This window comes from Ipomoea nil, unplaced genomic scaffold (assembly GCF_001879475.1).
Source record: "Ipomoea nil cultivar Tokyo-kokei standard unplaced genomic scaffold, Asagao_1.1 scaffold1792, whole genome shotgun sequence".
NCBI classification, from domain to species: domain Eukaryota; kingdom Viridiplantae; phylum Streptophyta; class Magnoliopsida; order Solanales; family Convolvulaceae; genus Ipomoea; species Ipomoea nil.
The window spans coordinates 729,832-742,273 of NW_017618220.1; positions in this window are offsets into that span (position 1 = coordinate 729,832).

Below are 12,442 nucleotides of genomic sequence, written 5' to 3' on the forward strand. Positions count from 1 at the left end.
AAACAGTGGACCGCAGCCCAAGAGTGTGTGTTACCTGACTGTAGCCAGGAATTCCCATCTGACTACAGCCAGCCTCTGAACCGCAGCTCAGGAAAGATGTCACCTGATTGCAGCCAGGAATTCCCATCTGACTACAACCAGCTTCTGGACCGCAGCCCAGGATACCGTCATCCGACTGCAGCCAGGAATTCCCATCTGACTGTAGCCGGCTTCTGAACCGCAGCTCAGGATAACCAATCCGATCGCAACCGAATTGGGATAACACGCACACATAACACGTAGCAAGCACATGCAACCCACATTACACATTGGGAAGGGGAACAAAGCGTATAACAACCTTATGCGTGATCCATCACGTACTAAGAATAGTCCTAAGGGGTTCATACTTCTTCCACCTAGGTCAACGGGATACCGATTCGACTAGCATGCAATATAATAGACTCATAAACCTACGAACGGTACCCGAAATATCAAACTAGACATGGGCACGACAAACGGGGTCCGTTGGGACACCACGGGGATCGGGGAAACATCAAACAGGGAAGCCGGGGTCCCGAGGGGGAAAGATTCCAGCGGGTAGCCGGTGGGTGGTGGGTCACCCGCCGGCTGCCCGCCGGAGTCACTGTTACGGGCAGCGGGTCGCCGGCGGGCAGCTGCCCGCCCGCCTGCTGCCCGCTGCCGGAACAGTGTTCCCGGCCGTGGGTAGGTGGCGGGTCCCCTACCCCCCACTGACTCTTTCATCAAGTTTTCGTCCCGGGAACCGTTGTGGAACCCGAAACCATGCTTAGACACTTCACAACGCAATTAACGACAACACGTAGACAATTAACGAATCAAATACAAGAAACGGACGGCACATAACCTATCATGCTTTTCTAAATATAATCAACACCCAAACATGCGATTTCCCCACCCGATAATCCAAGAATAAGATCATACGATACAACCTAGGGTTCTAATCACTTTTATATCAACAAGTATACGGTTCGTCTTCTAATTGCAAGATTCGGTAAGAATAACACATAAACATCAAGAGCATCACACAATTATTAAGAACAACACATAATCATCAAGAACTCTATATAATCGTCAAGAATTCCATAATCATCAAGAATCTCCCAATATCAAGATCATCAAGATCCCTCATGGGACCATCACATCAAACATCAATAATAATCATCATATCTCGCCAATACACAATAATATGGGGGAAACCCTAAGGGGGAATCATAGCTATGAAAATAGGTTTTGTTGAGACATGGGTTACCTATTAGCCTTAATTAATTCCTTGGCTATGAAGGATCTTTCTTTAAGCTTTCTTGCTTTCTTGATTTCTTCTAAGGGAATTCTTGGAGCTCTCCTGGGGTGATGGGGCGTCTAGGCGTGTGGGCAGTTCTAGGTGTCTCCTAAGTCCCTTATTTATATATTTAGGAGTCCTAATTAGGAACTAATATTATAGGCTTGCTAATTCTATTCCTTTTGGAACTAAGGATTGGGTTTAGGGATAAGGGTCCATGGTCCATAGTGGACCATATTAATTAATTAAAGGGAATCCTAATCGTAGTCTGAATAGTAAAAGGCCTACTTCCTTTATTCATAATAGATAACTAGGTCTAGGATTCCTAATTAGAATCTGAATAGTAAAGGGTTTACTTTCTTTATTCCTAATAGGCTTAGGACTCTAATTTAGGCAAGGGTCCATGGTTCATGGTGGACCTTTATTAATTAATTAAAGGAAACCTAACCGAATTAAATCATATTTAATTATTATTAACGGGATTAATTTAATAATTAATCCGGGATTGAAGGCCGTAACACGGGGTGTTACACTCTCCCCCCCTTACGAGAAGCTTCGTCCCCGAAGCTTGGAAATCATTGCAGGGTTAACGAGTCAAGGGAAGAACCGTGGTCCTATAGAGAAGGTATTCCACGGGGAAATTGTATACTTGCACGCCTATGTGTGTTGGGTTTTTGGGAGCGATTAGGTTTTACAGGTTTAAGAGAGTGGGTTTCAAACTTGAGGACACGGTGAATTCAGGAATTAGGATCAAGTTTTCGAGATTGCAACTTAGGTTGTGAGGTTGCCACTTATATGGAATCGTTAAAACATGGGATTGAGAATGGGGTCTGAAGGGTAGAAAGGGTTTTGAAATAAGGAAGGGGCCGATTTTCCAAGGGAGGGAAAGGAATTCGGCTAGGATGGGTTAAGGTTTCTCGATCCCAAGTGAATAATCTGGTTAGATGCTTTGATCACGATGCGCCGACGAGCTGATGATCCTCCTTCCTTGGTGTTGGTGCTTGCTTGACTTTAAGATCCTTGTTAGACCTTGCTTCCCAGGTTAAGGTTTCATCCTTCTCTTCTTTCTTGAGGGAATTTCCCGTGGTGATTCAACACTTACTTCTTTAATGCGCCCAAGGTCTTGACCGAGTTGGGTCAACCAAGCCAATCTCTTAGGGTGCATTTCCCAATTTCTTCCCAAAGTCTCTTGGGAGTCGATGGATTTTGGGTTGAATTTCTCTTTTTATTGAATTTCATCTCCTCTTTAGTGGATGAAATTCTTAGTAAGACTTCATGTCTTACCCGAGATTCAGCATTGTTGTGCCCTGTTTGTGTTATTCTTAATGATGAAGGTGTCCTTGCGTGCCCTTTTTCTTTTAAAGCGCAGTCGGTTACCAAATCTCGTTGTGGGATGACTCGGCGAATTTACGAGTCACCTTATCTCCTTCTAGGTCCTTAATGACCTTTGAAGTCTTGGTGAGAAATGTGTTCTTCACCCTTTTGCTTAGCACCATGGGATACGTAGTTCTTGATTCCATACAACTTGTAAGGAGTCCTCTGATTTGCTCGAACGATGTCCAGGGTTTGGAGGAGTCCCGGTCCCTCCTTAGCATTTTGACTTTTAAGGTTTTCGTGGGTTCTTAGTACGAGTTCCCAACTCGCCTCCTTGGTTTGCGCAATCCTTTACGCCAAACATCCCTAGTCGGTTGTATCGTAGGATCCGATTTCAATTACTCGTGCAGTGTAATTGATTGTGATTTCCCGATGGTGTCTCGTGCGTCAAGGTCTTTTACGTAGGACACTATGTTTAGGTGGTCCATGGTTCCTTACCCAAGACTCACATTCCTCAATCGAGGCACACAAGTGCGCCACAAATCAATAAAATGAGGGGTTAAGAAATCAGCACATTGTACCAGTGGGCGCGAGGTGGGCGGTCGTCCGCCTGCCAAGCTCCTGCCAAGGACCCGCCAAGGTCCCGTCAAGGACCCGTTGGGGACCCGCGGGAAAGTGACTAGGAATAGTCAATTCCTTCTGGAAAGACCCCAAAAATGCACAGATTCATGTCCTGACAAGTCCCATGCCCATGTGCACAATAAAAGGGACTTGGATACATAGGATGACCAATCGTACAATGTTCATTGATCCTTAAGCACGGGTTCTAGAGGTAGATATACATACATATATATATATATATATATATATATATATATATATATATATATATATATATATATATATATATATCTATGTTTTCTTGGTCTGGGTTTAAAGGGGTGTAAGGAGTGCAAGGGCTAGGTTTCAAAGTCGAGGGGCGGATAGGGTCGATGTCTCAAGGTCGTAATACAGGAAGGAAGGTTGCCACCTTGTACGGGTTCGTCTGTAATGAGGGATCGAGAGCGAGGTTTGGAGTGATAGGACGGATTCTTTAACAAAATGGTACTTGATTGGCAAGGGGAGGGAAATGGGCTAAGGACTCTTGGCTTTGAGTGATTATGCCTGTTTGGGGCTTGGTTTTGGCGCGCAGTCGAACTGGTGGTCCCTTTTCCTTGGCTTTGTTTGATTCTAAGATTTTCGTTTGATCTTCTCTTCCCGTGTCGAAGTCCCCTTCGTTTCTATGGCTTCCAGGGGAATTCTCGTGATGGTTTCCGTGCACGTTCCCCTCGGATGTCCAGAAGTCTGGACCCAGTCGGTTTAGTGGGTCAAACCCCTAGGTCTTGACTTCCTAATCCTTGCCGAGGGTTCTTAAGGGTAAGGGGGGTTTCGGGTTAGTCTTTCTTGTTCTATTGGGTTTCATCCCTTCCCTGGTGGATGAAATTCTTAGCAAGGATTTATGTCCTCCTCGAGGTTCGGCCCGTTGCACCTATTTGACGATGTTTTCTGTAGCGAGGGCCCCTGACACATTGAACGTATTTGTTTGCCCGCTCTTGTCAACGCATGGCGTTCTTCGGTGGCGTACGTACAGGCTATGGTTTCTCGAAAAGCCTTCACGGTTTTCGTGCAAGGGTGGGGTGATACGTATTCGTAACCTCCACCTACTTCGCCGATTCCTATCTAACAACTTATTTTAATATTGAATCAATGAATGTCGGTTCTTCACGCCCCTGGGCAGGGTAAGGGCCTTATGCTGCTCTACGTTTCTAACAGGGTTTCCAAACGGAGTGGGGATATGAACTTAGAGTAAGGGCAATAACAATTTAGGGTCTCCGAGGGTCTGGGTTAAGCGCAACAAAGGGTGAGCAAGGTCATGACGGTTGCGAATTTTCTCTTAAGGTAATTAAGGATTCGGGGTGGGTGTTTTCAACAAATAGGGGTATCAAGATGCTGGGGTTTCAGGGTGGATGATATTTTAAATTGGGGTGGTGGGGTTGCAAGGTTTACTTTGCACCCAAGGATTCGACTAATGGTGTCGTTCCTTAGCTACTTTAATAGGTGTCCTAGTTCTCCTTCCTGTTTGTTGTAGCCGTAACCCGGGTTCGCCGAGATAAGGCAACTTGTCGGAAGGTGCATGTCATTTGTCTGGCTCGGGGGTTATCGTGGTTACCCTGGGTTGGTGCGTATTGCAGTCCGTCCCTTTTAGCAGTCCTGACTGTAACGCCTCTTCTTAGTAGTCATCCAAATCTTCCTTTGCTTTGGTCAGGGTCCTTGTCAAGTCTTTTGACGGGAGTTAGGACGAGGCGATTTATCGGGTAAGTGTACGTTACCCAGTTGTGGAAGTAAACTTATCTATTCGCACCCTTACCTGGTGTGGTAAGCGTAGGGGGAGGTTCCTTTAATTTAGAGAGGGATGAAGTGAGGGGAGGTTATGTGTAGGTTTCACAATCTCACTGCGCGTCCTAAGATTCCTGGATCCTATGTTCCTAAGTACCTAGAGTTCAAGCCTAGTGTCCTAAAGTCCGGTCTTAAGAGTCTTATCCTAGGGTCAAACTTAGGCTCTGATACCAACTGTAACACCCCAGATTTTCAAGACATTTAAAACTTATAATAAAGGTAGAATCTTATTAAATCCCAAGATATAATTACAAGCGTTCGGGGTGCTATGCCACACCTGGGCTAGAGAACCCAAGTGCACAGGCTAACTAACTAATATCCTCAAAGCGTAAATACGTAAACGTGGCACGCAGGCCAAAAGGGAAACTATCTACTTCTAAGTTCTAGCGCACTCCAGTGACTTAATCTTCAGTGCCTGAAAGCCAAATATATCTGTTCAGCGAGAGATGCTGGTAACCCACTGCAACGCGTTGAAATACAATACATATAGAGATATATATAGATATACGAAAACCATTTTGAGCATGAAGATATATCCTACGAACTCTAGCTTTAAAACCGGGAATGACTCGACAGATAAGGCCAGACACAAGCAACAGTTATAACGAGCATATGCAGTTCACAACAGATAAGGTAGATAAGGCAAAGCATAAACAATGATCACCACCCATCATAATCCATCCCCAACACAAATCCCACAGTCACATTTCTCCAAGATACTCATAATCACAGCTTATCCGTATCACAACACATAGCACACTTTGTTGGCGCCACAGGACCAATCGCATGCCCATACATGAGGGTCAGCGCATATAGCTCTGACACGGCCCCGCAGCACTCTGCCCCGTATCGCAACACGGAGGGGTCGATCGCAACCGACCGATGAACCGCAGCTCATCATAATGTTTGATCGCAACCAAACAGTGGACCGCAGCCCAAGAGTGTGTGTTACCTGATTGTAGCCAGGAATTCCCATCTGACTACAGCCAGCCTCTGAACCGCAGCTCAGGAAAGATGTCACCTGATTGCAGCCAGGAATTCCCATCTGACTACAACCAGCTTCTGGACCGCAGCCCAGGATACCGTCATCCGACTGCAGCCAGGAATTCCCATCTGACTGTAGCCGGCTTCTGAACCGCAGCTCAGGATAACCAATCCGATCGCAACCGAATTGGGATAACACGCACACATAACACGTAGCAAGCACATGCAACCCACATTACACATTGGGAAGGGGAACAAAGCGTATAACAACCTTATGCGTGATCCATCACGTACTAAGAATAGTCCTAAGGGGTTCATACTTCTTCCACCTAGGTCAACGGGATACCGATTCGACTAGCATGCAATATAATAGACTCATAAACCTACGAACGGTACCCGAAATATCAAACTAGACATGGGCACGACAAACGGGGTCCGTTGGGACACCACGGGGATCGGGGAAACATCAAACAGGGAAGCCGGGGTCCCGAGGGGGAAAGATTCTAGCGGGTAGCCGGTGGGTGGTGGGTCACCCGCCGGCTGCCCGCCGGAGTCACTGTTACGGGCAGCGGGTCGCCGGCGGGCAGCTGCCCGCCCGCCTGCTGCCCGCTGCCGGAACAGTGTTCTCGGCCGTGGGTAGGTGGCGGGTCCCCTACCCCCCACCTACCCCCCACTGACTCTTTCATCAAGTTTTCGTCCCGGGAACCGTTGTGGAACCCGAAACCATGCTTAGACACTTCACAACGCAATTAACGACAACACGTAGACAATTAACGAATCAAATACAAGAAACGGACGGCACATAACCTATCATGCTTTTCTAAATATAATCAACACCCAAACATGCGATTTCCCCACCCGATAATCCAAGAATAAGATCATACGATACAACCTAGGGTTCTAATCACTTTTATATCAACAAGTATACGGTTCGTCTTCTAATTGCAAGATTCGGTAAGAATAACACATAAACATCAAGAGCATCACACAATTATTAAGAACAACACATAATCATCAAGAACTCTATATAATTGTCAAGAATTCCATAATCATCAAGAATCTCCCAATATCAAGATCATCAAGATCCCTCATGGGACCATCACATCAAACATCAATAATAATCATCATATCTCGCCAATACACAATAATATGGGGGAAACCCTAAGGGGGAATCATAGCTATGAAAATAGGTTTTGTTGAGACATGGGTTACCTATTAGCCTTAATTAATTCCTTGGCTATGAAGGATCTTTCTTTAAGCTTTCTTGCTTTCTTGATTTCTTCTAAGGGAATTCTTGGAGCTCTCCTGGGGTGATGGGGCGTCTAGGCGTGTGGGCAGTTCTAGGTGTCTCCTAAGTCCCTTATTTATATATTTAGGAGTCCTAATTAGGAACTAATATTATAGGCTTGCTAATTCTATTCCTTTTGGAACTAAGGATTGGGTTTAGGGATAAGGGTCCATGGTCCATAGTGGACCATATTAATTAATTAAAGGGAATCCTAATCGTAGTCTGAGTAGTAAAAGGCCTACTTCCTTTATTCATAATAGATAACTAGGTCTAGGATTCCTAATTAGAATCTGAATAGTAAAGTGTTTACTTTCTTTATTCCTAATAGGCTTAGGACTCTAATTTAGGCAAGGGTCCATGGTTCATGGTGGACCTTTATTAATTAATTAAAGGAAACCTAACCGAATTAAATCATATTTAATTATTATTAACGGGATTAATTTAATAATTAATCCGGGATTGAAGGCCGTAACACGGGGTGTTACAGATTCACTTCATCTCATTTATATTATCATTCATCTCATCACACAAGCACACTTTGATGGCGCCACAGGACCAATCGCATGCCCATACATGAGGGTCAGCGCATATAGCTCTGACACGGCCCCGCAGCACCCTGCCTCGTATCGCAACACGAAGAGGTCGATCGCAACCGACCGATGAACCGCAGCTCATCATAATGTTTGATCGCAACCAAACAGTGGACGGCAGCCCAAGAGTGATCATCTGACCGCAGCCAGGAATATGAACCGCAGCTCATGTAAAACGTTTGATCGCAACCAAACGGTGGACCGCAGCTCGAGAGTGTAATTCTGACCGCAGCCAGCTTCTGAACCGCAGCTCAGGAATAACCAATTTGATCGCAACCAAATTGGGGTATCATGCACACATAACACATAGCAAGCACATGCAACCCATATTAACACATTGGGAAAGGGGAGAAAACGTATAATGAAACCTAGGCGTGGTCATCCACATACTAGGAATAATCCTAAGGGGTTCAAACTTCCTTCACCTAGGCCAACGGGATACCAATTCAACTAGCATGCGATATATATAAGACTCATTTATCCTACGAATGGTACCCGAAACATCAAACTAGACTTTATGCACGATAAACGGAGTCCGTTGGGACACCACGAGGGTCGGGGAATCATCAAACGGGGAAGCTGAAGACCCAAGTTGGGCAAATTCCAGCGGGTAGCCGGTTGGGGGAGGACCACCCGCCGGCTGCCCACCGGCAACAAGCCTCCGGGCAGCGGGTGCCCGGCGGGCAGTCGCCTGCCTGCCGACTGCCCGCTGCCGGCGGCGTTTTTTTTGGGCAGCGGGTAGGTGGCGGGTTCCCCTACCCCCCACTGACTCTTTATCAAAATAACCGCCCTGGGATCCTTTGTGGAACCCGAAACCATGTTAGACACTTTTAAACGCAATTGATGACACCACGTAGACAATTAACGGATCAAAAGCAAGAATCATATAGCACATATCCTATTATGACTTCTAAGTATAATCAACACCCGAACATGCGAATTCCCACCCAAACATATCAAGAATATCACCATATGTATTTCACGATTCATCCTAGGGCTCTAACCATATTTAAATCATCAAGATCATAGTTCATCTTTTAACATCAAGAAACATCAAGATTTATCAAGAACATCACATAATCATCAAGAACCTCTTATCATCATCAAGATCATCAAGATCACACATAAATTCATCTCATCAATCATCAAGATCATATCATCAATATCATAAACGATTTATTAAGACACGCGTATAGAGAAGAAGCCAAAGAAGAAGATTATAGCAAAGAAAATAGGTTTTGTTAAGACATGGGTTACCTCTTAGCCTTAATTAATTTCCTTGGCTATGAAGGGTCTTTCTTTAAGATTCCTTCTTTCTTGATTTCTCCTAAGGGAATTCTTGGAACTTCTTGTCTGGTGAGAGATTATTGTGGTGTGGGTTCTAAGTGCCTCCTAGGCCCCCTATTTATATATTTAAGATTCCTAATTAGGGTCTAAGTGGTATGGATTTTCTAATTCTATTTCTTATAGGAGTAGGGGATTGGTTTTAGGGATAAGGGTCCATGGACCATGGTGGACCTTTCTTAATTAATTAATGAGATTTAATCCCTCTTTCCGGGTAAATAATTAAATGGTTTATGGGCCGTAACACGGGGTGTTACACCAATGGTGGCCGCTTGTCGGGGGATTCTTCCTCAGATCCCATTGTGGTGCTGCCGAACATGCTTGACTTGATCCTCGTGGACTCGGATGAACGCCCAGCGGAGCTGGTAGTAGAGGAGTCAGCACCAAACGAGGAAGAAGTGTGGGAGGTTCCTTCTCTCTTCGGGGTGGCTATGTCTCCCAGCGCCCTTGAGAGGCCCCTCTAGATGATTGATGATGGGAAGCCTGCCGTTTACTTGGATGAGGTGCCGGAGTCGGAGCCGACTCCTCCACCCTTTCGCCCTCAGCTTTTCTTGGAAGGCCCCCCTCCAGCTCACCGGGTGGAGAAGAACGATCCGTGACTGTTTTATGTAACCTTGGCCGAGATGCAATCCTTTATCCTTTATGATTAATAAACTATTGTTCTCTTTGCCTTCCACTTTGTTTGATGTAATATCAACGTCGACTCTTGATTCGACTACTGGGCTTGGCCTGGTTTATCCGGGACCACTTAACGCCTCCTGGTGGGCCTGGTTTAGTGATCCGACTTTAAGCACCTTCGACCCGTACCTGGGCAGCCCAGAGGCCATGGCCTACAATGGGCCTCACGTTAGTGAGCCGGGTCGTCCTTGCTTGCCATAGGTTTAGGGCCAGACGCACTGTCTTAGGCCAACCCTAGGACTCAACCGTCACTCTGTTTCTCGAGGTCATTTATTGCGAACGTCGCTTCATCTCCCGTCAACCTTTACTATTCTCCAATGAATGCATGACACGTGGCCACCTCTTGGAATTCTCCCCATTCAAATACCCCGTCTTCCCTTCTTTTCCTCACTTCATTTCTCAATTTCTGTAAAAACTCCCTAAATTCAAGCTTGATTCATCTCCGGCGACTCTTCTCACCGGACACCCTTCAGGTTGGTACCATGTCTTCCTCTCCTTCTTCTTTTTCTCGCCGTTCGGCAGAGTCTCCGGCCTCCACGTCTTCGTCCTCGTCTTCTTCTTCTTCTTCTTCTCCTCCTCGCCGTATGGAAGCCCCATCCGGTCTTCCATCGACGCCTTCACCTCAACCGGCCCCTTCATCTCCGGGGACGGTTACTCCTCTGAACCCAGCCCCTCTTACGACGATGGCGGCTCTTCCTCAAGGCACCCAACGACCGAGGGGTAAATTCGATTCCATGCCCCGGGCGGCAGGATCTCCGTCGCTAGTTACTGAGGCGGACCTGGAGATGGCCCTTCGGCCACTGTACTTCCACCGGACAGTCGTCCAATCTTTGACCCGCCGGAAGACTGCGTCGGTATTCATCTGCACTTGGTGGCTTTTGGCTTCCGAGTGCCACCCCATCCTTTTCTTTCCCTTTTTTACTGCCATTATAATCTGGTTCCGGGTCAGCTCGTACCTAACTCGCACCGCCTTCTTACCTGCTTCATCAATCTCTGCCATTGGTGGCTCTGCGAGCCCGACCTAGATCTTTTTAGGTGCCTGTTCACAGTGAACAAGGTCGGTTCCCACTCCCCGGGCTTCATCCAAGTTGCTGCCCGACCTGGGTGTCAGTTGTTTGAGGGTCTTCCAGATTCCATAAAGGACTGGAAGCCCTATTTCTTCTTCGTTCGCCCTTCTTTCTCCACCTTCACTTTCCCTACCTTATGGCCGACTGCCCTCTTCAAACCCTGCTCCCGGCGCGCTGCCTTCACCCAGGACGCGATCCAGGGTGCCGAGTTCCTGAAGAGCTTTGGACCTTACTCTGTCAAGTACTGGTCTCGAGTTCGGGCTATGGCGAAACGGGGCCTGTTTCCAGCCGGCGCGGCCACCTCAGGTAGCCTTTCGTGACCTTCTTGCTTCTTAACTTTCTCGCCCGGTCCGACTGCTGACACTTTAACTTTCCCCTGTAGGTCCTTACGACTCCGACTCCACCAACTCGGACGAAGCCGAGGCTCCAACGCCGGCAATGGCCGACCGCGCTGAAAAGATGAGGCGCCGACTGACGCAGCGGTCGTCTAGTGCTCAAGCAGCCCCTTCCTCCCTTCCTTCGCCGGCACCCCAGGCGACTCCAACTCCTCCACGAACTGTGGTGGATCTGACGCCGTCTCCCGTCACTTCGCCCTCTCGTCTCCCGCCTCCAGTACCTACGGAGAGTCCCAGTTCCAAGCCCCAACTAGAGCAGTCGGACGCGCCTCCTCCCAAAAAGATTCGGCTGGGCTTGGAGCACGAAGAGGATGCCCAGATCTGGGTGGGCAATTATTCGGTCCAGAATTGGGCCGAACACGTCTTCCTTCCCAAGGATTTGGAGGCGGCGAACAAGATGCAGGATGAGTACATCCTGGAAGCTTCTCTGCGCCAATCCTACCGAGTAAGTTCCTTTGCTGACCTCCTTTATTTTTCTATTTCCTCTAGATTCTCTTCTGATGCTGCTTCTTTTCCCTTTTTCTTAGAACCTCACTTTCCAACTGGAGCTGAGGAGGCGGATACGGGCGCTTAAGACCACCATGCACTCCATCGCCACTCGCCTACGCCAATTAGAGGAGGGTCGCCTGGAAGAGTAGGCGGTTTATGCCAAGGCGAAGGAGGTTCATACCGCCGAGCTGCTGAGGGTAACTCGCCAATGGGAGACAGAGCGAGACAAGGCCATCGCCGCCGCTGCCTCGATTGCCACCGCCGTCGCTGAGTACAAGAACTCGGCTGCCTTTGAGGCGGACGTGAAGTCAGCGGTCGAGGGTCGTCGAGAGGTGTTGGCGACGGAGTGGCTAGCGACTCCAGAAGGGGACGACTATCTGCTGGATCTGGGCGAGCGTGATTATTGCTTGGGTTATTGCGAAGCCCAGATGGAGATCCATGCCCTCCTTTTGGCCCGCGACCCGTCCTTCACTCCGGAGAGCTGGGGCCTTAAGCCGGTGCTCGATCCTTTGCCAGCCACTGAGACATTTGCGGTGACTGCTGACCCGGCGGCTCTTTCT